This window comes from Pseudophryne corroboree, chromosome 6, assembly GCF_028390025.1.
Source record: "Pseudophryne corroboree isolate aPseCor3 chromosome 6, aPseCor3.hap2, whole genome shotgun sequence".
Taxonomy (NCBI): Eukaryota; Metazoa; Chordata; class Amphibia; order Anura; family Myobatrachidae; genus Pseudophryne; species Pseudophryne corroboree.
Window position 1 is genome coordinate 44,968,323 of NC_086449.1, and position 25,439 is coordinate 44,993,761.

General features: G+C 47.3%; 1 long non-coding RNA gene across 1 annotated transcript; it reads right to left on the reverse strand.

Annotated features, from left to right (window-relative positions):
- Nucleotides 1-15,439: 15,439 nt before the first annotated feature.
- On the reverse strand, nt 15,440-18,937 carry LOC134934809 (uncharacterized). Its single transcript, XR_010179815.1, has 3 exons — nt 18,840-18,937; nt 16,500-16,564; nt 15,440-16,390 (listed from the first exon to the last, which is right to left on the reverse strand). It is a non-coding gene; the product is annotated as an uncharacterized LOC134934809 (long non-coding RNA).
- Between the last annotated feature and the right edge of the window lie 6,502 nt (nt 18,938-25,439).

The following is a 25,439-nucleotide window of genomic DNA, read 5'->3' on the forward strand; positions in this document are numbered from 1 at the left end:
GGACAGGGGATCCCCCATATTTTTAAAACCAGCACCGGGCTCTGCGCCTGGTGCTGGTGCAAAAAATACGGGGGACAAAAAGAGTAGGGGGTCCCCCATATTTTTTACACCAGCATCGGGCTCCACTAGCTGGACAGATAATGCCACAGCCGGGGGTCACTTTTATACAGTGCCCTGCGGCCGTGGCATTAAATATCCAACTAGTCACCCCGGGCCAGGGTACCCTGGGGGAGTGGGGACCCCTTCAATCAAGGGGTCCCCCCCCCAGCCACCCAAGGGCCAGGGGTGAAGCCCGAGGCTGTTCCCCCATCCAAGGGCTGCGGATGGGAGGCTGATAGCCTTGAGAAAATGTAAAGAATATTGTTTTTTCCAGTAGTACTACAAGTCCCAGCAAGCCTCCCCCGCAAGCTGGTACTTGGAGAACCACAAGTACCAGCATGCCAGAGAAAAACGGGCCCGCTGGTACCTGTAGTTCTACTGGAAAAAAAATACCCAAATAAAAACAGGAGACACACACCTTGAGAGTAAAACTTTATTGCACACCTGCCGACACACACATACTTACCTATGTTGACCCGCCGACTGCCACGTCTCCTGATCAGACGATCCGGGGTACCTGTGAATAAAATTATACTCACCTCAATCCAGTGTCCAGATATAAATCCTCGTACTTGGCAAAACAAATAAACGAACACCCGAACCTGCGGACTGAAAGGGGTCCCATGTTTTCACATGGGGCCCCTTTCCCCGAATGCCGGGACCCCACGTGACTGCTGTCACCGAGGTCCCTTCAGCCAATCAGGAAGCGCTACTTCGTTGCACTCACCTGATTGGCTGTATGCGCGTGTGACCTCAGACAGCGCATCGCAAAGCCTCTCCATTACTTTCAATGGTGGGAACTTTGCCGTCAGCGGTGGGGTTACCCGCGGTCAGCCGCTGACCGCGGGTGACCTCACCGCTAATCGCAAAGTTCCCACCATTGAGTATAATGGAGAGGCTTTGCGATGCGCTGTCTGAGGTCACACGCGCATACAGCCAATCAGGTGAGTGCAACGAAGTAGCGCTTCCTGATTGGCTGAATGGACCTCGGTGACAGCAGTCACGTGGGGTCCCGGCATTCGGGGAAAGGGGTCCCATGTGAAAACATGGGACCCCTTTCAGTACGCAGGTTCGGGTGTTCGTTTATTTGTTTTGCCAAGTACGAGGATTTATATCTAGACACTGGATTGAGGTGAGTATAATTATCTTTTATTTTCAGGTACCCGTGGATTCTACTTGGAGAAGAGGACCGACTGCTTCGTGTCAACATAGGTAAGTATGTGTGTGTCGGCAGGTGTGCAATAAAGTTTTACTCTCAAGGTGTGTGTCTCCTGTTTTTATTTGGGTATTTTTTTTCCAGTAGTACTACAGGTATCAGCGGGCCCGTTTTTCTCCCGCATGCTGGTACTTGTGGTTCTCCAAGTACCAGCTTGCGGGGGAGGCTTGCTGGGACTTGTAGTACTACAGGAAAAAACAATATTCTTTACATTTTCTCAAGGCTATCATCCTCCCATCCGCAGCCCTTGGATGGGGGGGGACAGCCTCGGGCTTCCCCCCTGGCCCTTGGGTGGCTGGGGGGGGACCCCTTGATTGAAGGGGTCCCCACTCCCCCAGGGTACCCCGGCCAGGGGTGACTAGTTGGATATTTAATGCCACGGCCGCAGGGCGCTGTATAAAAGTGACCCCCGGCTGTGGCATTATCTGTCCAGTTAGTGGAGCCCGATGCTGGTGTAAAAAATATGGGGGACCCCTACTCTTTTTGTCCCCCGTATTTTTTGCACCAGCACCAGGCGCAGAGCCCGGTGCTGGTTTTAAAAATACGGGGGATCCCCTGTCCATTTTTACCCCGGATTTTTAGAACCAGGACCGGCTCGAAGAGCCCGAGGCTGGTTATGCTTTGGAGGGGGGACCCCACGCCATTTTTTTCCGGGATTTTACCATTCCATCTTAAAAAATATATATATATATTTTTAAAAATATATAAATAATACTTGTGCCTCCCAAAAAGACAAACCAAGTACCTAATCCCTTCTAATATAAATAGATATGCTATTACCAATAAAAAAAACACCCAAAAAAACATGTTTTACATTTTTTTTATTAGATTCACCCACCAAAGTGTGGCGGATTGAAAATGACGAATTTACTGTCTAAAAGCACTGTTGTCGAATTTCCAAACTTCAATTGAATATACTTTTGTCGAATTGCCGCATTTGTACCATTGCTGAAAAGTCGAATTTGACAAATGTCGAATTTCAAAAAGTCGAATTTTGAAAGTCCGTTTTTTGGACGGAAAGTACTGAATTGCATTGTCGATTTTTTTTTTTTGGCGAAAAAGTCCAGTTTTTCGACAATTTCGGGAATTCGACCGCAATTGCATATACCCCTTCGCATTCTTTCTACAGTATAGATTATTGACAGAGAGCAAGTCTCCTGACTCAGAAAACTGCTGCCATCTACTGGCAACATGAGAGAAAGCAGAGATTTATTCCCATTGGCTTCATCCTTCTTTTTTTTTTCCATTGCTATAATTTTCTCTGTTTTCTGTTTCTTTCATTTCCTCCTCTTCCTTTCATTTTTTTTTTTAAAAACTGAAAAGGACCTTCATCAGGGGCACATTCTGTAGCTTGTAATAGTATTTTATTTTTCTTCAATCTGACATCCTCCTGACCCCAGACCAACATTATTGTGTGACCATATCATGCAGCCCACACAGAAATTCTGCAATCTGGCTGGACCATTATGCAATAGATTGCACCTATTTCCCTATAGATTGTAAGCTTGCGAGCAGGGCCCTCCGACCTCTATGTCTGTTTGTTATTACCAAATTTTGTATTATTACTGTCGTTTCCAATTGTAAAGTGCAACGGAATATGCTGCGCTATATAAGAAAGTGTTAATTGGGGCAATTAGTCAATGTCAAAAGATGTGTTACTTCACTGGGATATGACTTGAGTGGTCATTCCGAGTTGTTCGCTAGCTGCATTCGTTCGCTGTGCAGCGATGAGGCAAAAAAACGGCACTTCTGCGCATGCGTATGCGGCGCAATGCGCACGCGCAAAGTAATATTACAACGAACGATGTAGTTTCACACAGGGTCTAGCAAATATTTTCAGTCGCACTGCTGGTCGCAGAGTGATTGACATGAAGTGGGCGTTTCTGGGTGTCAACTGACCGTTTTCAGGGAGTGTTCGAAAAACGCAGGCGTGCCAGGAAAAACGCAGGCGTGGCTGGCCGAACGCAGGGCGTGTTTGTGACGTCAAAACAGGAACTGAACAGTCTGAAGTCATCACAAGTGCTGAGTAGGTATTGAGCTACTCTAAAACTGCACAAATTTTTTTTGCCGCCGCTCTGCGATCCTTTCGTTCGCACTTCTGCTAAGCTAAGATACACTGCCAGTGGGAGGCGGCATAGCGTTTGCACGGCTGCTAAAAACTGCTAGCGAGCGAACAACTCGGAATGACCACCTTGGTCCTGAAATGTCAGAACACATTGGTAGCAAGTCTGTATAGAGGGATGACCATGAGTGTAAGTAGAACTTTTCACACTCCAGATCAACATTTTTAGGGGCCCTCAATGCTTCAGGAGAGACGCCTCTCTCCATCAGCAGTTGTTCACATTATAGGACTGATTCGGCTTTGGAAGCAAAGCAAAAAAAAAAGCAAAAAAAAAAAGCAAGTAACTCTGCACCTGGGCCAAACCATGTTGTTGAGAGATTTACTGTAGATGTGGGTGGGGCGTGTCCAAACTGAAATGTAAAAAGCAGTGTACAAATAAAGCTAACATTTGTGGGCTACATGCAAAAGCAGCCAGTATTTACCCTGCACAGAAAAATATAAATGTATTTGCTCCCCTTGCGTTGCAGCGTGGTTTGTTCCAGATACAAAGTTGCAAGCTTTTCTGCCTTACTTCCAAATTCTGCCATACTTTGCCCCCACTTTATGTTATGCCACATTCTAGTGCCCTAAGGTCATATTTTGACACACTGTAGTGCCTCCAGTTCATAGTATGCCACACGGTACCCACAGTTCACATTAGGCCTCATTTGAATGCCCTCAGTTCACATTATGCTACTCAGTAGTGCGCCCAGTATGCAATATGCCATACAGTGCCATGCAGTTCACATTATGCCACATGCTACACCCAGTTATCATTATGCCTCATTGTAATGCCTTTAGTTCACATTATGGGGGTCATTCCGAGTTGTTCGCTCGCAAGCTGCTTTTAGCAGCTTTGCACACGCTAAGCCGCCGCCTACTGGGAGTGAATCTTAGCTTATCAAAATTGCGAACGAAAGATTAGCAGAATTGCGAATAGACACTTCTTAGCAGTTTCTGAGTAGCTCCAGACTTACTCTGCATCTGCGATCAGTTCAGTCAGTGTCGTTCCTGGTTTGACATCACAAACACACCCAGCGTTCGCCCAGACACTCCTCCGTTTCTCCAGCCACTCCCGCGTTTTTCCCAGAAACTGTAGCGTTTTTTCACACACACCCATAAAACGGCCAGTTTCCGCCCAGAAACACCCACTTCCTGTCAATCACACTCCGATCACCAGAACGAAGAAAAAACCTCGTAATGCCGTGAGTAAAATACCTAACTGCATAGTAAATTTACTTGGCGCAGTCGCACTGCGGACATTGCACATGCGCATTAGCGACTAATCGCTCCGTTGCGAGAAAAAAATAACGAGCGAACAACTCGGAATGACCCCCCATGCCACACAGTAGTGCACTCACTGCACATTATGCCATGCAGTGCCCCCAGTCTATATTATGCCACATTCTAGTGCCCCTGGGTCATATTATGGCACACAGTGTCCCCAGTTCATATTATGACACATCGTAGCATCTCACAGATTTAACTTTGCTACACAGTTCCCCTGTTCACATTATGCCGCCCAGTGGCCCCAGTTCACATTATGCCGCCCAGTGGCCCCAGTTCACATTATGCTGCCTGGTGGCCCCAGTTCACATTATGCTACATAGCATCCTCCGTTCACATACTGTAGGAAGGCTCCTGTTTTCCGCACTTCTCAGCTGCTCTCTTATCAAACTCTAACTCTATGTGCCACAACCCCTCCACGCGATACATCAGGTCGATCTGAGAGCTGCTGTGACCTCTTCCTCTGATATTACTTTAGTACATATGCAGATTTCCAGTTTGGGAACATTAGACTAGGTCAAGTACTTCATAGACGCAAGCATAGTAGGTTGGAATAAAACCACAGTTGTCATTATATTGTGCAGGGATTCATAGTAACACTTCCCAGGAGTGACCCACTTCAGTGGCCAGAGTGCGTATGTTTGGATGTGGATCATAGGGTCGACAGTCATTAGATTGACAGTGACTAGGTCGACGCGGTCATTAAGTCGACATAAGCAAGGTCGACATGGGAAAAGGTCGACATGTTTTTTTTTTTTACTTTATTTGGCGTCGGTTTCTTCGTAAAGTGACCGGAAACCCCAATTAGGGCACCGTGTCCCCTCACATGGCTTGCGTTTGGGCAAGGTGCCTCGCTCCACTACCATTGCACTCGGCGCAGGTTACCGTTCCCATCGTAGTCCACGTGGATCGTAAAGTATGAAAAAATTCAAAAAATTAAGATTTTTTTTTTAAAAACTCATGTTGACTTTTTGAACTGTTGACCTAGTACATGTTGGCCTATAGATTATGTCGACCTAATGCATATTGACCAATAGTGGTAGACCTATTGAGTGTCGACCTAAAGACCGGATCCCATATGTTTAGGGGGAGAGGTGACAAGCGGAATGTTCCATATTGTTCCGTTCCTATGACGCTATAAACCTGTAAATCACAATCCTAGGGGACATTTACTAAGCAGTGATAAGAGCGGAGAAGTGAGCCAGTGGAGAAGTTGCCCATGGCAACCAATCAGCCCTGAAGTAACATCTATAATTTGCATACTATAAAACTATGCAGAGCTGCTGATTGGTTGATGGAGCAACTTCTCCACTGGCTCACTTCTCCGCTCTTATCACTGCTTAGTTAATGTCCGTCTAAGTGATTGTCCTATCGGATATACAGTATTATGTATGTGTAGTTGTTATCAGATGTTTAACCTTTTCCTGAGCTTATGTTATTTATATGGGCTACTATAAATGTGTATGATATAGGCAGTTTGATTTTTAGTCTCTGTCCCCCACAGCCCGTTCTATAACCCATCTATAGTGTTAATTATTAGTTCTGCTTTACATGCAATGTCCAGCGTACAGTATAAGGAGACCCATATGTATATATGTCCAGGTTCTTCTGCCGCTCCGCCAGTCTTCAAAGAACAGGGGACTTAGGGGGTAATTCAGATCTGATTGCTAGCTAGTGTTTTTTGCAGCGCTGTGATCAGGTCAGAACTGCGCATGCGTATGCAGCGCAATGCGCAGGTGCGTCGCATGGGTATAAAGCGGATCGCCGCTCAGCGATGGGTTTGTGCGAAGGATCCGTTTGCACGGGCTATCGCAAGGAGATTGACAGGAAGAGGGCGTGTGTGGGTGGCAACTGACCATTTTCTGGCAGTGTTTGGAAAAACGCAGGCGTTCCCAAGTGTTTGCAGGGCAGGTGTCTGACGTCAATTCCGAACCCGGACAGGCTGATATCACAGCGGCTGAGTAAGTCCTGGGCTACTCAGAGACTGCACAAGATCTGTTTGTACAGCTCTGCTACACATGCGATCGCACACTTGCGCAGATAAAATACACTCCCCGGTGGGCGGCGACTATCTGATCGCAGAGCTGCAAAAAACAGCTAGATATTTTTTAAACGCTTCTTACCATCAGAGCTTATGTGAGTAGATCTATAGTATAAAGGGGGACTGGAAGAACAAGGAAGATTATTTTAAGAACTTTATACTGTACCTCTATGTCAGAGTTTTTCTATGTGCCATTGATTGTATTTGTAGTTTAGTATTTGGGTTTGGTCATTGTAGGCTCAGAAGGGATACACGATGGGGGCGTTTCAACAGAGGAGGGGGCCCGTGTGCTCCTCCGTGTTGGCTCCCTCCTCTATATGGCGCTGTAGACTCCGGCATTGTGCCCACATCTACTACGCATGTGCAGGTCTGCGGAAACATGGCGCCCACCATGATCCAGAGACCAATTTGGCTACTGCGCATGTGCGGCAGCCATTTTGGTGCCCATTTTTGCTGCAACCGCATAGCCCGACGCTGGACTCCAGGGGCCCGTGTGCACCACACACATTGCACCCATTATAGAAACGCCAATGGGATACACCCACAATTAGGGCAGCCAAAGAAATCTGTGTGAAAGTGCTTAAAGTCAGCACTTTTATTATTTGTATTGAGTAAAAGAGGTTCACGTTAAGTTAGGAAGCAGGGTTGGTCTAATGGCTAACATTACTGCAGTATTGGGTTTGAGTCTCGTAAACGGCCCTGTGTGGAGTTTGTATGTTCTCTCCATATTTGCATAGGTGCTCAGGGCTGCAGTGTTGACCACATAGTACAGGGGGTGGGGACCACTTAGCACATATTTTCTCCTGTATATTAGCCCAGATCTGTGACTTTGTGACTCATTTGCTAACGCTGGGCAGAGTCACAACGCTGGGCGGAGTCAAGTAACAGATCTTCCCTAATATATAGGAGAATATATATAGGAGAATATAGCATAGGAGAATACATCAGAGAATAGGACATAGTGATATCAGTACAGAGGTATTGTTTCTGCAGGCAAAGGGAATAGGTAGCATATCCACAGCAATAGAAGATAATTCAGATCAAATAAAAATAGGCAGAGAGAGGAACATAGCTAGGAACAGGAAAAGCACAAACAAAACTCTAAAAGCTATGTGTGCAAATGCTAGGAGCTTAGAAAATAAAATCCCAGAACTAATTGCAATAATGACAAGGGATGATCTAGACATTGTGGCAATTACAGAGTCATGGTACAATGAAAATCATGACTGGGACATAGCTATACCGGGATATACTTTATTTAGGAAGGACAGAATTGGAAAAATCGGAGGAGGGGTAGCAATGTATGTAAAAAAATGCATAAATACTTCATTAATACAAAGTATTGAAGAAAAAACTGAAGCCCTTTGGGTGACCATAGAAACTGGGGAAAAGTTGATTATTCGTATTGGCGTGATATACAGGCCACCAGGTCAGGAAGAGGAACTCGACAAGTACCTATTGCAGGACATAACTAAAATGGCATTAAAAGGAGAGGTAATAATCATGGGAGACTTTAATCTTCCTGATGTAAACTGGGAAGTGTCGCTAGTTTCACTAGAAGTAGGGACATTTTAAATTCCCTTCAGGGAGCATCCCTCCACCAATTGGTGAGGGAGCCCACTCGGAAAGATGCTATATTAGACTTAATACTTACAAATGGAGACAGAATATCGGACGTAAAAGTGGGTGAAAACCTGGGATCCAGTGATCATCAAGCAGTATGGTTCAGCATAAAGACAGAGACTGACTCATCCCATACAAAAACAAAGGTGTTGGATTTTAGGAAGGCTGATTTTGTAGGGATGGGAAAATGTGTAAGCGATTCTTTTTGGTAGAGTGGAGGAACTTGGAAGCCGTGCAGGTGAGGTGGGAAACATTAAAATGTGCAATATTAAAGGCAACAGACCTTTGTATCAAAAGTGTTAGGAAAAACACAAGGAAAAGAAAGCCAGTGTGGTTTGCAAAATAAGTAGCAAATATTGTGAAAGCAAAAAAGATGGCTTTTAGGAAATATAAGCAGACACAAAATAATGAAGACAAAGAGATATATCTTGTTAGACAGAAGGATACTAAGAAGGTAATCAGATGTGCAAAGGCACAAGCTGAGGAGAAAATGGCCCAGTCAGTGGGTAAACGAGGCAAAACTTTTTTAGGTATGTAAGCGAAAGGAGAAAAACAAAAGGCGGAATAATAAAACTAAAGACAGACACTGGGAGTCTTGTTGAGGGAGACAATTTAATAGCAGACCATCTTAATAATTATTTTTGCTCAGTATTTACTACTGAAAGAGAGGGGAAGGGGCCACAGTTAAGTTGCAGGGATATTCAGGAAAATGACACAAGTACATTTACAGAGGAGAAGGTCCTAACAGAACTCTCAAAGCTGAAAGTGGACAAATCTATGGGGCCAGATGGGATACATCCAAGGATACTAAAAGAACTTAAAGAGGTGCTGGTAGCACCATTGACAGAATTATTCAACCAGTCATTAGCTACAGGAGTAATTCCAGAGGACTGGAAAAGAGCAAACGTAGTCCCACTGCACAAAAGTGGAAGCAAGGAAGAGGCAAACAACTACAGACCAGTGAGTCTTACATCAGTAGTAGGGAAATTGATGGAAACACTCTTAAAAGAAAGAGTTGTAGATTATCTCAAATCCGGCAATTTACAGGATCCCAAACAGCATGGATTCACTGGGGGGAGATCATGTCAAACAAATCTTATTGACTTTTTTGACTGTGTGACTAAAGTGATGGATAAAGGTGGAGCCATGGATATAGCTTATCTAGACTTTAGTAAGGCTTTTGACACTGTTCCACATCGCAGACTGCTAAATAAACTTGAAAGTTTGGGATTGGATATTAGGATTATTGAATGGATAAGATCTTGGTTGAAGGATAGAAAACAGAGCGTTGTGGTAAATGAAGTGCATTCACAGGAGGGAAATGTTACCAGTGGAGTACCCCAGGGATCTGTACTTGGACCAGTGCTTTTTAATATCTTTATTGGTGACATTGCAAATGGCATTAAAGGGAAAGTATGCCTGTTTGCAGATGACACAAAGGTATGCAACAGGGTAGACACACCAGATGGGGTAAAACAAATGATTGAGGATCTAGGTAGACTAGAGGAATGGTCAAGAGTGTGGCAATTACAGTTTAATGCCAAAAAATGCAAAATCATGCACTTGGTTCTCAAAAATCCAAAGGCTAAATATAGTATTAATGGCACTATACTGGGAACTACTGAGGAGGAAAGGGATCTAGGAGTCACTATTTCAGATGACTTAAAGGCAGGTAAGCAATGTAACAAAGCAATGAGGAAGGCTAGTCAGATGCTTGGCTGCATTGGGAGAGGAATCAGCAGCAGAAAGAAAGAAGTAATAATGCCACTGTATAGGTCATTGGTACGCCCTCATCTAGAATACTGTGTTCAATTCTGGAGGCCATATCTTCAAAAGGATATTAATACATTAGAAACTGTACAAAGAAGGGCAACTAAAATGGTGCATGGCTTACATCACAAAACATACCCAGAAAGACTAAGACATCTCAATATGTATAGTTTGGAGCAGAGAAGGGAAAGGGGGGACATGATAGAAACTTTCAAATATATCCGGGTTTTAACAAAGTCCAGGAGGGAAACATTCTCCAAATGAAGAGAAGCAATAGGACACGAGGACATGCACTGAGACTGGAGGGGGGGAGGTTCAGGGGAAATTTGCGGAAAAATTACTTCACAGAAAGGGTAGTGGACAAGTGGAATAGCCTCCCATCGGAGGTGGTAGAGGCTAAGACAGTAGAGCAATGTAAACATGCATGGGATAGACATAAGGATATCCTTACAAAGAAATAAGGATCAAATAAGGTTAGAGATAAAAAAAAAAGGGCAGACTAGATGGGCCAAGTGGTTCTTATCTGCCGACAAATTCTATGTTTCTACGTTACATAGTGAGCGCAGGATTGTGCGGAGACAGCAGCAGCGGCAGCAGGTAAAGCCTCAGTACAAGCACCACCCCCGCCACCAGCCATTGGACACATGATAGAAGGGCTCACTGTGATTGGCTGGCCGTGCACCTAGCAGCACAATCATTGGCTCCCGCTGGGTCCCCGCTCACACAGGGAGACGCTGCCGGACACTACAATGCCAAGCGGCGGAGAGTCTGGTAAGTTGCCCGTGCGCACCGTCCCCTGGCACTGAGCCCCTCCCAGTACCCGGCCTCACAACCCATCCCCGCTATATGGAGGGAGCTGGGGATGCTCTGTACCACGGAATACAAACCGCTCCCCTCCAGTGCGGTATGAGTCACAACCTCTGCCTGCTCTACGTGCCCTGGAGCACCAACTACATGACAGGCCGCTATGAACAGACACCGGAGCGGGGACAGCAGCGATAGCAGGCGGATGGAGCCTCAGCACAAGGGGGCACTCTGCGCATCATCCACAGGCTTTAGTGGCTGCAGACTCACATCACCCGTACAGGGTAACCCACCTCCCCACTATCTTATACTGTATATATACTACTGTATGCTGCCTCTGTATTACATATACTATGTATAATATAGTATATATACTATATATACTATACCTACCTCCATCCAACCAACCCATAGCACACCCACACCCGCCCCTACACCACCCGCAGCACCTCTGGTCCCCCTCCACCATCTGCCGCACCCCCGCACCTGCCCCTCCCCCACACACGGAACCCAAGCCCCTCACACGCCCAACGCACCACCGGACCCCTAACACCACCAGCGGCACACCCACCCCTTCCCCACCCGCAACGCCTCTGGACCCCCTCCCACATCTGCAACAGCCCTGTACCTGCCCCTCCCCCACCCCCAGCACCTCCACCGCTACCCCACCCGCAGTGCCTCAAGGCCCCTACTCCCCCGCCCCTCCCCCACCCACACCACCTTCCGACCTCCTCTCCCATCCGCACACCCCCCGCATCCGCCCCCCCTCCACCCGCAACATCTACAGACACCGTCCCCCATAAGCGGTCATCCCTGCACCCGCTACATTCTGTACATCGTGCCCTGCAGGCGCTGTTCACGCCCACAAAAGGCCCTACCCCCCTTCACCATCGAACGCACTTTCATTGTGCAATATTTACCCACTCACACAACTAGAAATGCAACTACTACTGCATACTCCATCTCCTATATATTTTCCCAGAGTAAGAGATCTACCGTGTCTGGCCCACCCACTCCTGCTGTGATCGTTGTGTGCGCTTCCTCCCGCTCCTGCCTCCGTCCTCGGTGCTGCTTGGTGCACCCCGCCGCCGTGTGTTAGAGCCGCAGCCGCAGAGCCTGGTAGTGCTGTTGTGCTCTCCCCACCTCCCTCTTCCTCACGTGTCCCGGCGGACGGGCAAGAGAGGCAGCTGAGAGATCCCTGTTTGTCCCCTTAATCAGAGCATCCCCCGGACACGATTCCCGCCTCCTCCTTCCCCCGCCCACGCCTAACCACGTCCCCGCTGCTACTGCTGCACCGCCCCCACACCCCAAGCCCCGACACATGGACATGTGGGGCGTAGCCCCTTCCAACGGTGTGAAGAGCGCCCGTAGGGCGCGATGAATCACCTAGTAAAATACATATTATGTATTTGATGTATGTAACATATGTTCTTGCTGGTTCCGCCAGGGATCGGCAGTGCTGTGTGTATTAGGCACTGTGCGGCACCCCCGGGCCTCGGCATAAAGCATCACTCTCCTTCTAAGCCCCGCTCCCAACTACCAATGGGAATTTGGGGGCGGGCTTAGGAGTGTGTGACGCCTTATGCTGAGTCCCAGGGGGCGCTGCACAGCACCTGTAATATACACAGATCGCGCACAGCACTGCTGATCCCTGGGGGAACCAGCCAGCACAAATATTACATATATTCATAACATGTATGTTTATATGTGCTAAGCTGGGGTGTGCTATGTGGTTGTGGTTTCCTCCCACAATCCAAATACACACTGGTAGGTTAATTGGCTCCTGACAAAAAACAACCCTAGTGTATAATTGTATACATGTGGTAGGAAACAGACGGGTACATTTACTAACATGGGAGTTCTATTTAAGATGGGATGTTGCCCGTGGCAACCAATAAAATTCTACTTCTCATTTATCTAGCACCTTCTAGTAGCTAATATCTGAAATCTGATTGGTTGCTATGGGCAACATCTCATCTTAAATAGAACTCACATCTTAGTAAATTTACCCCAGAGAGTGTGAAATCTGATTGGTTGCTATGGGCAACATCTCATCTTAAATAGAACTCCCATCTTAGGAAATTTACCCCAGAGAGTGTGAAATCTGATTGGTTGCTATGGGCAACATCTCATCTTAAATAGAACTCCCATCTTAGTAAATTTACCCCTGAGAGTGTAAGCTGCACAGGGGCAGGGACTAGTGTTTATGGGTGAATATTGTCTGTAAGCGCTGAGGAATATGTGTGCACTGTATAAATAGATGGTAATAAATACATTATTGTGTAAAGAAACAGTTGACTGTAAGTCATGCACAATGTGCAGACTAGAGTAGGGTCAGTGGGGTAAATTTTACTAAAGCTGCCAAAACTGAGAACTGGTGATGTTGCCTTTAGCAACCAATCACATGATGTCTATCATTTCTCTATTGCCTGTTAGAAAATGATACACAGCACCTGATTGGTTGCTATGGGTCTGTTTTAGAAACTTTAGAACATTTACCCCTGAGTCTCTATTGCGATTGTCAGCCTCATGTCCTCTATTTGCACCAGGGCCCTCATACTGAGTTGATCGCTCGCTAGCTACTTTTAGCAGCCGTGCAAACGCATAGTCGCCGCCCACTGGGGAGTGCATTTTCGCTTTGCAAGTGTGCGAACGCCTGTGCAGTTCTACAAAAACATTTTTTGCAGTTTCTGAGTAGGTCTGAACTTACTCAGCCCTTGCGATCACTTCAGTCTTTTTGGTGCCGGAATTGACGTCAGACACCCGCCCTGCAAATGCCTGGATACGCCTGTGTTTTCCCTACCACTCCCAGAAAATGGTCAGTTGACACCCATAAACGCCCTCTTCCTGTCAATCTCCTTGCGATCGGCTGTGTGAACGGATTCTTCGTTAAATCCATCGCACAGCACTGATCCGCTTTGTACCCGTACGAAGCGCGTGTGCATTGCGGTGCATATGCATGCGTAGTTTTGCCGTTTTTTTACCTGATCGCTACTCTGCGAAAATCATCAGCGAGCGATCAACTCGGAATGACCCCCAAGGGTGTAAATGTTTTTCACTAAAGACCTTTGATCCGTGGGATAAGGTGACAGCATTTGCAGTAGCTGGAAGCGGCTGACTGTTCAAATATGGTTGCTTGTTGCTGAAATCACCAAAGCACTTACTGCACACGTTATAATACCGGATAAATGTGCACGGAATACCGATCCTCCGTCATCGCCGCTGGACTGTTTCTCAAAGAAATCACAATTATGATTAAAAAAAAAAAAACTTTTGTCAAAACATACTTCATTATGGGTTGGGGCCGCGTTACCGACGGCCGAGATCCCGGCGGTCAGCGTCCCGACGCTTGGATCCCGGCTGCCAAATGCCGGTGGTGGGGGCGAGCGCAATAAAGCCCCTTGCGGGCTCGCTCGCCAAAGGTTCTATTCCCACTCTGTGGGTATCGTGGACACCCACCAGTGGGAATAGTCCCTGCTAGTTTCCTGACCGCCGGTCACCTAACTACATCCCATTAATTATGGCAGAGTTAATTCATACAAAGAAACAGCTCAAAATAATGATCATTCTGTTTAATAAGTTAAAAATATGTATATAACAAACAGATACATGTATCAAATAAATACAAACACATAAATCAGGGTATCCAAGCTCAGTAACTGAGACCACAGGATTCCAAATGTAAAGTGCAACCAAATTTTTTGCGCTGTTACTCAGTGGCGCAAGTATGCGGGTACGCTCGGGTACACAGTTCCCCGTAAGAATTTGGCAGCGGGTACGCAGTACCACCTGCCCCACACTTTGCCATTGCCACAATTATAATGTGCCACAAAGCAACAAGACCATGGTGCTTTGCAGCATGTCGGCTCCTCCCACTTTGTCAGGATTACTGGGAGTGCGACAGTGGCTGTATTTTCCTGTTATAATGGAGGCATTACTATATATTGTTATTAAATTGGGGGCATTACTATATATTTCTATTATACTGGAGGTATCACTATATATTTCTATTATACTGGAGGTATCACTATATATTTCTATTATACTGGGGGCATTACTATATATTTCTATTATACTGGAGGTATCACTATATATTTCTATTATACTGGAGGTATCACTGTATATTTCTATTATACTGGAGGTATCACTATATATTTCTATTATACTGGAGGTATCACTATATATTTCTATTATACTGGAGGCATTACTATATATTTCTATTATACTGGAGGCATTACTATATATTTCTATTATACTAGAAGTATTACTATATATTTCTATTATACTGGAGGTATCACTATATATTTCTATTATACTGGAGGCATTACTATATATTTCTATTATACTGGAGTCATTACTATATATTTCTATTATACTAGAAGTATTACTATATATTTCTATTATACTGGAGGTATCACTATATATTTCTATTATACTGGAGGCATTACTATATATTTCTATTATACTGGAGGCATTACTATATATTTTTAGCCTTGCCTGCACATAAAAAAAAGGGGGGGGGGGCTGTATTGTGGCCACGCCGGTGGTGTCATGTAGCCACTCCCACTAGCAGCATATGGTCACGCCCCCTCACAATACATAACCACACCCATTTTTCGACACTCAGTACCACTAAGAAAATATTTCTACTTGCACCACTGCTGTTAATAGTAATAATTAGTACTTCAAAGTATTTGACAACTCTCTTGAGGGCTACATGTTGGAAGCCGTGGTCTTCGTGGTTTTAGTACATTTAACGCAAATCTCTCCAGGGGACAAAATTATCATTAAAACCCTTTCATCAGCTTCAGTAAGTCATGGAGGACTCAACGTTTAATTTTAAACAAGTTGAGAGACCACTATCAGTCCTGCAATCATCTTACTACGCCACCAGAGGGCACTGTTACATTGCAGTTTATGACATGTTAGCGGAACAGTTTTCTATTTACCAGCCAGGTTAACAATTGAAAGTATGTAGACATATGTGCTTCTTTTCTTGCAGAAAGTGATACACCCTTTATATTTATTATTTTATAGGGTAATACATAGGCGATAAGTGGTGTTATAAATAGGCTGATCTGTACAGTGCGATGGGGACACAAGTCACGAGACGTGGCAGACAGTACGATGGGGAAACAGGTGACAGGACATAGCGTAACATTCCATAGAAAAACAGGTGGCGGGACGTGGCGGACAGTACGATGCGGAAACCGGTCCTCAGTTCTTCTCTCTTCCAGGTTTTTTATCCTACTATGATCCTACTAGTTTCGTTCTCAATGATCACAGTCAACGACTTGGAAACAGGGATGTAACTTTGTTATAAGAGCAGAAGATCCGTCGGTCTTCCCAAGTAGCAGAAGGTGTCAGTCTCCATCCTCACAGCTGATGTCAGATATTTGGGTGGCGGAAGCCTTTAATGTTTAATTATCTCTGGGTGTTCAAATCTCACCTGGAGAAGAGAAGGGAACAGATACGGCATATAAATGGTCAATGACAAAGGGAAAGTGGCTGGATGGATGGGTCAAATTGAACATACTTAGAGGCAGATCACTACATACCTGGATTGATGTATCAACTTTTTCCAGTGCAGGTTTAAAGCTTTCATTGCTGTATATGTATGCACCTATATGTATTATTAAGATGAAAGAAGAAAAGTAAAAGGTGTGTTTTTACTGCCCTGCCGTCGTACAGTGATATTGATATAAGCATGTCCCTGCCCCTACAGTGTCATAGACATAACGGGGCTATGAGCCTGTCCCTCCCCCTGCAGGGTGACACAGTGACACAGATAGTAGGGAGCTATGAGCCTGTCCCTCCCCCTGCAGGGTGACACAGACAGAAGGGAGATATGAGCCTGTCCCTCCCCCTTCAGGGTGACACAGACAGAAGGGAGCTATGAGCATGTCCCTCCCCCTGCAGGGTGATACAGTAACACAGACAGAAGGGAGCTATGAGCCTGCCCCTCCCCCTGCAGGGTGACACAGACAGAAGGGAGCTATGAGCCTGTCCCTCCCTCTGCAGGGTGACATAGTAACACAGACAGAAGGGAGCTATGAGCCTCCCCCTCCCCCTGCAGGGTGACACAGACAGAAGGGAGCTATGAGCCTGTCCCTCCCCCTGCAGGGTGACACAGACAGAAGGAAGCTATGAGCCTGTCCCTCCCCCTGCAGGGTGACACAGTGACAGAGACAGAAGGGAGCTATGAGCCTGTCCCTCCCCCTGCAGGGTGACACAGTGACAGAGACAGAAGGGAGCTATGAGCCTGTCCCTCCCTCTGCAGGGTGACATAGTAACACAGACAGAAGGGAGCTATGAGCCTCCCCCTCCCCCTGCAGGGTGACAGAGACAGAAGGGAGCTATGAGCCTGTCCCTCCCGCTGCAGGGTGACATATTAGTAACACAGACAGAAGGGAGCTATGAGCCTCCCCCTCCCCCTGCAGGGTGACACAGACAGAAGGGAGCTATGAGCCTGTCCCTCCCTCTGCAGGGTGACACAGACAGAAGGAAGCTATGAGCCTGTCCCTCCCCCTGCAAGGTGACACAGTGACAGAGACAGAAGGAAGCTATGAGCCTGTCCCTCCCCCTGCAGGGTGACACAGTGACAGAGACAGAAGGGAGCTATGAGCCTGACTCTCTTCCTGCAGGGTGACAGTGACGCAGACAGAAGGGAGATATGAGCCTGTCCCTCCGCTGCAGGGTAACACAGACAGAAGGGAGCTATGAGCCTGTCCCTCTCCCAGCAGGGTGACACAGACAGAAGGGAGCTATGAGTCTGTCCCTCCCCCTGCAGGGTGACACAGACAGAAGGGAGATATGAGCCTGTCCCTCCCCCTGCTGGGTGACATAGTGACACAGACAGAAGGGAGCTATGAGCCTGTCCCTCTCCCAGCAGGGTGACACAGACAGAAGGGAGCTATGAGTCTGTCCCTCCCCCTGCAGGGTGACACAGACAGAAGGGAGATATGAGCCTGTCCCTCCCCCTGCTGGGTGACATAGTGACACAGACAGAAGGGAGCTATGAGCCTGTCCCTCTCCCAGCAGGGTGACACAGACAGAAGGGAGCTATGAGTCTGTCCCTCCCCCTGCAGGGTGACACAGACAGAAGGGAGATATGAGCCTGTCCCTCCCCCTGCTGGGTGACATAGTGACACAGACAGAAGGGAGATATGAGCCTGTCCCAGTGGCGGATTGGGAACAAAAAGCGGCCCTGGAAAAAAATTGTACTAGTGGCCCCACATGGGCAGCACCAGAGGTGTAAGGTCTAGCCATTATGAGCACATTATATGATACACCTTCAGAATTTAGGAAACTATATCATTCTTAAGAAAGATATATTTTCTTGCTTATTACACCAATCGTATCCCAATCACTATTCACTCAATCTTATATGTCAGCCAAGCAGGCAGAGAGGGCATACACTAGATCATCTGCAATCACAGGCTAAGTGGCAAAGTCATTTTCATATATGCAAATTGTTTGGCATCTTATTCATTATGTCTACAGTATAAATAGGACCACATGTCCTCAAACAAAACAGGCCCCCTGGGGTGCTCCGGCCCACCGGGGATCTTCCCTGTAGACCCTATGGCCAATCCGCCTCTGGCCTGTCCCTCCCACTGCAGGGTGACACAGACAGAAGGGAGCTATGAGTCTGCTCCTCCCCCTACAGAGGTACACAGTGATGCAGATATAAGGTGGCTGTGCACCTGGCCCTCTCCTGGCCTGCAGGGTAACGGGGAAGTAAGATGCAGCCGCACCACCATTACATTAGGACGGTGCATGATCTAGCAGACACATGGCCACAAAATACAGTAAGGTACAGTAGCTGTGAGTCTGTCCCACCCCGTGTATCATCCAAACACCAATATGTCCTATAATCTACAATATTGTGCACTTACCACCCTGATCTAGGGAGTCATTATCCTGGAATGTGATTCCATCAGATGAAAACCATTTTTCTTCTTTATCCGACCAGATCTGAGTTTGTTCATCAGAAAAGAAGTTCCTGTGAGAGGAAATAATGGCACAGTTAAGACAACATTTACTAAACACTGTTACAACACACATGTCACAATAGCGCATTATTATAAATACATAAACACAAATATTACAACTTGCCTCACTGTAACACCAACATGGCTGCCATATCCTAACCACAGGCGCTATTAATAAACACGCTGGGACCTTACCATGAGTAGAAACGCTTTTTTCTGTGTAAAAAATACGCCATTGTGAGGATGATAATGAGCAGTAAAGCAATGGCCGCTCCCACACCGCCATACACGCCGGCCTTTAGCACTTTCCCTTGACATTGAGTAGACGTGTACAGGTAGATGTCTGTGTCCGGGCATCTATGGAGTGATACAGAAATATTGTTATTACACAGTCAGACCTCATATAAAAGGGAACCACAATACTGTACACACTTCTTACATTAGTGTTTCAGGATCTGATGAGATTCTGCTTCTTCTACTATCTATATCTTAGTCTGTGCCTTCCTACTGTACTTGTGTCCATTCCCACTACATATTACGTTACTCCTCCAGTCACATGTAACCCTGTCCAAACTAACACTTCACTCATCTCCTGACATACTCTGTGCTGCCAAATACCCTGCTCCTTCCACTATATAACTGTCAGTCTGTGGCTTCCTCCATTTCCCTCCTCACATCATGTCACTGCCCCTGTCACAGCTGTCTTCCTCACTGACACATCACTCTTCTTATATACTCTGTGCTGCAGTGGCGGAACTAGCGAGCGGTGGGCCCAGGTGCGACAAAATGCTTTTCCCCCCCCCCCCCCCCCCCATCCCATCCAAGTCCACCCCCTCACCCCTGGAGAGGATCTGGTGAGGGGGACCTGCTCAGGGCCAGAGAAATGGATACCTAGCAACAGTGCCGTAACTAGACATTTTAGCACTGTGTGCAAGAAACGGCATCGGAGCCCCGCCCCTGCAAGCAAAACAGGGGCAGTGCGCGCCGTAGGCGTGTGCAAAAATACATAGGGGTGTGGCTTCGTGGGGGAAAGGGTGTGGCCACAAAATAATCCCAATTCATAAAACGGTGCACAGTAGTCTCCATTATTCAAATTACGCCGCACAGTAGCACCACTACACCAGGTAGAGACCCTTTTACACCTTACTGCGGACAGATTCCCCTTTTTACACATTACGGCAGACAGCATCCCCTTTTTACACATTATGGCAGACAGCGTCCCCCTTTTTACACATTACGGCAGACAGCGTCCCCTTTTTACACATTACGGCAGACAGCGTCCCCCTTTTTACACACAACGGCAGACAGCGTGCCCTTTTTACACATAGAGGCAGACAGCGTGCACTTTTTACACATAACGGCAGACAGCGTGCCCTTTTTACACATAACGGCAGACAGTGTCCCCTTTTTACACATCACGGCAGGCAGATTCCCCCTTTTTTACACATTACGGCAGACAGTCCCCCTTTTTGCACAGAAAGAAAGAAAGAAAGAAAGAATTATACTTACCCTCTCCGCTGGCTCAGGCTCCTCGGTGCAGCTTCTCCAGAGATCCCGGGCAGGAGAGAAGGAGTAGGAGGGAGGTGGAGGAGGGAGCCGCAGCAGCGCTTTGTTACTGGTTGAGGCGCTGCTGCTGCTGTCCCTCTGCTTCACTATAGGCTGTTCTCCGCCGCTGTGAATGCTGGGATGCGCTTCACCGCGGCGACGGGCAGCCTATAGTGAAGCAGAGGGACAGCAGCAGCAGCGCCTCAACCAGTAACAAAGCGCTGCTGCGGCTCCCTCCACCTTCCTCCTCCTCCTTCCCCCGTACCGCTGCGCTACTCTCCTCTCTCTCCGGGCGGCTGTGTGCTGCGGGCAGCGGTTGCCCGTAGCACACAGCGGCATGTAATGAGTCAGTTTGACTTATTACATGCTTTGGGCCCCTGGACAGAGGCGGGCCACAGTGTAACGCACTGGTTGCACTGGCGGTAGTTCCGCCTCTGCTGTGCTGCTGGAGGACCCTCCTCCTCTCACTATATAACTGTCAGTCTGTGTCTTCCTGCTGCCTCCATTCCCCTCCTCACATCATGTCACTGCACCTGTCACATGCAGTCCTGTCCTCACTGACACATTACTCATCTTCTGATATACTCTGTGCTGCTGGAGACCCTGCTCCTCCCACTATATAACTCTCAGTCTGTGGCTTCCTGCTGCCTCCATTCCCCTCCTCACATCATGTCACTGCCCATGTCACATGCAGCCCTGTCCTCACTGACACATCACTCATCTCCTGATATACTCTGTGCTGCTGGGGACCCTGCTCTTCCCACTATATAACTCTCAGTCTGTGGCTTCCTGCTGCCTCCATTCCCCTCCTCACATCATGTCACTGTGCCAGTCACATGCAGCCCTGTCCTCACTGACACATCACTCATCTCCTGATATACTCTGTGCTGCTGGGGACCCTGCTCTTCCCACTATATAACTCTCAGTCTGTGGCTTCCTGCTGCCTCCATTCCCCTCCTCACATCATGTCACTGCCCCTGTCACATGCAGCCCTGTCCTTACTGACACATCCCTCATCTCCTGATATACTCTGTGCTGCTGGGGGGACCCTGCTCCTCCCACTATATAACTCTCAGTCTTTGGATATCCACTTATCTCCATTCTCCTCCTCATGTCACTGCTCCTCTCACTTATCAAATACACAGACTGAAGGTCACGTAAGTAAAGAGGGAGGTGTGGTAGCCATAGGTTGCTCACCTATGGATGACCCAGAGACAAACCCATCCCAGACATACAGGTCCCCACTAAAGAGAGATTAGGAGTAGAGACAGAAGTAGAGGTGGGGGGTGACTGACCCGGCAGGTGGCATATGACACAGTGGTATAGGAATTCTTAGCCATACTGTAGTGTAAAGAGATTGCAGCCCCTATCTGTATTGCTGGGAGAATTCCATTGTGACCAAACATAACCCCCTCTACTGGCTACATTAGACAGCAGAGAATAGGAGGTTGCAGTGGTGGAGCCTAGCTTTGCCAGTACGCTGGGACTTTATCATTTGTCACTGCAAGTACAAGGACGATTGGAAGGCAGGCGGACTATCTCGGCAAGAAGAATCGGACTAGCAAGCATATTGGACACTTGGCCTATCTTTGAGATTGAAGATACCGGGATAAGTGTTCCCTCCCCAGAATTAAACAGGGTGAGGTGCGTTAGGTAACCAGAGGAGACCTGCTGTGTAGTTCAGATACTTAGTAACTATAGATTGACAGTATATATAGATTTGGTGTGGTGTTGCTAGCTTACATGAGACAGGTGTTGCTACTAGTTTGTAAATGAGTATCCTGTATTATAGACATGAGAGTGCCCAGGGGCAGTTGCTGACCCAAAGTCCAATCTGTGTCCACAGTCTAACGTCTGAGTTGTTTGGTTGGTCAGTTTCCGCAGTGCTGATGCATCAGATCACTCTGGAACACTTGCCACGGGTCCATGAAGAGCGCCGGGCTAACATGGCGCAATTATATGAGAATTGAGTCAGCGCACCTGCCTGTCCTGCCCTCTTTTGCTAAAAAGTGTGCAGAAGGGTGACCTTTCCTGCCAGGAGTCCATAGGAGAGTAGAACCAGGCCACGTTTATCATCACAGTCCATACAAGTTTGAGGATCTCAATTTTGGGGCCAATTCAGTAAGGATAGTAGCTATCGTTTTGCTGACCGGTGCCTCCTCCCCTGCAACAAGCAGAAATTGTGATCGCCTCGCAATTTCTGCTTGTCAGCAGAAACTAAGGTTGACTCCTGCCGGCGCAGCTTAGCTGCGGCCGCAGGAGTCCCGGCGCCATCTTACCTGTCGCGGCGGCTGCGGACGCATGCGCAGTACGGCCCGCTGCGGATGCGCCCGCAGCACCACCGCAAAAATTCCGGCTGGATCGCGATTTGCAATCCAACCTGAATTAGCTCCTTTACCCTTAACAAAGGATTTTCTAACTAGCATGTCCAACTATTGTCTGTTTAAGTCTGTGGTTCTAAAAATGTCATATCTTGTGGTTTATTCCTCATTTACTAAAGGACACGTAGTAAAACAAGGTAGCTGCATACTTACGAGCACAGAGGACCGATGTTATTCTCTATGTGACAGATACCACTGTAGCAATTCAGGTATGTTACGGACAGCCTGTTACAGTGAGATATGCATTCCAGACTCCCGTTTATCGAATACGGGGTGAAGTATTTCTCAAAACCGGCCGGAACACTCGTCATGCATATTTCTGAAGGAAAAGGCCATAATCTTAATTACTGAGTGCAAATAAAGTGTCTGACTGATGAAGAAACAACATGCATTAATGGTAAGTGGTACTGATAATTGCAAATACTGTACAATACAGGTTTTTTTTTTAAATTAGGCATTGCATTTTTTTTTCCCAGCAGGTTCTAAAGAGATTAATTAAAGCTTTTTCAGCTAGAGGAAGAAATTGTACCCCAAATTAATAACCAATATAAAATGTAAATAAAAAAATAAAAAATAGTATGGCGAGATGTGTCACATGATCACAGCTAATTCGAATGCTCTCTTACTCCAAAGAGCAAATTTTCTAGATGTAATAAAATATAAAGTGATATACAGTATTGAGGTGAAAAAATGTAAAAACATCACGATGCAGAATTGCGTTATTATTTATTAATTTACTGTGAGAGGGACAGACTTAATTTAGGGAGGGGTATTAAGGTATACAGCGGGGGGCAATAATATAATGTGGTTTTCTGTTGCGGACAGGTAATGTAATTTGAGGGCTATTGCAATGTATGTGTGAGTGGGGGATATAAATGTAATGCAGTGGTATAATAATGTATTATACTGAGAAGTATTAATGTAATGTGGAGGTTTGTCTAGTTACTGTGTGTAATATAGGGACTGCTTATAGTAGGTGATGCATCTACAGGTTGGGGCTAGTCATTTAATATTAGGTCTCTTTTCATTTAAGGTGGAGGCTGTTAATATAGGGCCTAATTCAGTAAGGATAGCAAACTAAGTGATTCAGCGCGCCCTACGGGCGCTCTTCACACCGTCGTGAGGGGCTGCACCCCCTTAACTTGTGCATGCTCTTGTGGCGTGCAATAGTTGTATTATATGGAGTAATACCTCCAATCATAATTGTGGGAGTGGTTAAATATTGCACGGACAAAGGGCGTGTGATGGTTAAGGGGTCGTAGCCCCTTGCAAGGGCGTGAACAGCGCATGCAGGGCCTGATGAATCACCTAGTAGGTGCTGTGGTTGGGGGAGTGGCAGGTGAGGGGGAGACGCGGATGGGGGAGGGGGGCCAGGGGTGCTGCGGGGGGGCGTGGTTGCGGGGGTGGTGGGGGAGGGGTGGGTGCCGTGGGTGGGGGTCCGGAGCTACCGCGGGTGCAGGGGTGCCGCGGGTGGAGGAGGGGCAGATGTAATGGTGCTGCGTGTGGGGTCTGGAGCCACCGTGGGTGGTGGAGGGGGTGAGTGCGGGTGCCGCGGATGGGGCCCGGAGGTACTGCCAGTGGGGGAGGGGCGGGTAATGCTTCTCCTGCTTCTCCTCCTGGAGGCAGCTAGGCTGCTGTCCTCCCTTTGGCGGTGGCTCTCCCGGAGACTCGCACAGCAGCCAGTCACTATTGCTAGCGCCGGTGTCCCAACGCGCCGCATTACAGGGAAGAAGATGCACTCAATAAACTACAGCCCCCTCCCGCCCAGCGACCGCCTCTGCCTGTCAATCAGGCAGAGGTGATCGTTAGGCAATGACAGCTGTCGGCTGGCAGCGATGTGCCGGCACACTGCGGTGCTGGTGCATGTGCAGTTCTGACCAGATCGCCGCACTGCGATGAATTGCAGCAAGCGATCAGGTCAGAATGACCCCCATAGGACGCTGCAGTAAAAGGATTTTCCCCCCTGTCTACAGCGCAGAGACTTGCTGCAGATGCAGTGGCACACCCTCCGGCTGCACCTTTTTGGCAGGTACAGTACCTTTTTTTTTTTTTATGGTCTGTACAGATTTCTGGCTCTCCAAACTTTCTTTGAAAGTATAAGGGGCGTGGCCATGCCGCTTTACCCATGGCCACACCTCCTTTTCGGATTTGTAGCGATTTTTATGTGTAAATTGTTGGAGGGTGTGTTGCTGCAGATGCAGTGGGCCTATTTTGGGGTGTGGACCTGGAGCTGCAGCTCCATCAGCCCCATTGTTAATCCTGCTCTGGGAACACACAGCAGCCAAAGGGCAGAGCCTCCCATTGGATGTAACTAGTGATGTGCACCGGACATTTTTCGGGTTTTGTGTTTTGGTTTTGGATTCGGTTCCGCGCCCGTGTTTTGGATTCGGACGCGTTTTGGCAAAACCTCCCTGAAATTTTTTTGTCGGATTCGGGTGTGTTTTAGATTCGGGTGTTATTTTTCAAAAACCCCTCAAAAACAGCTTAAATCATAGAATTTGGGGGTCATTTTGATCCCATAGTATTATTAACCTCAATAACCACAATTTCCACTCATTTCCAGTCTATTCTGAACACC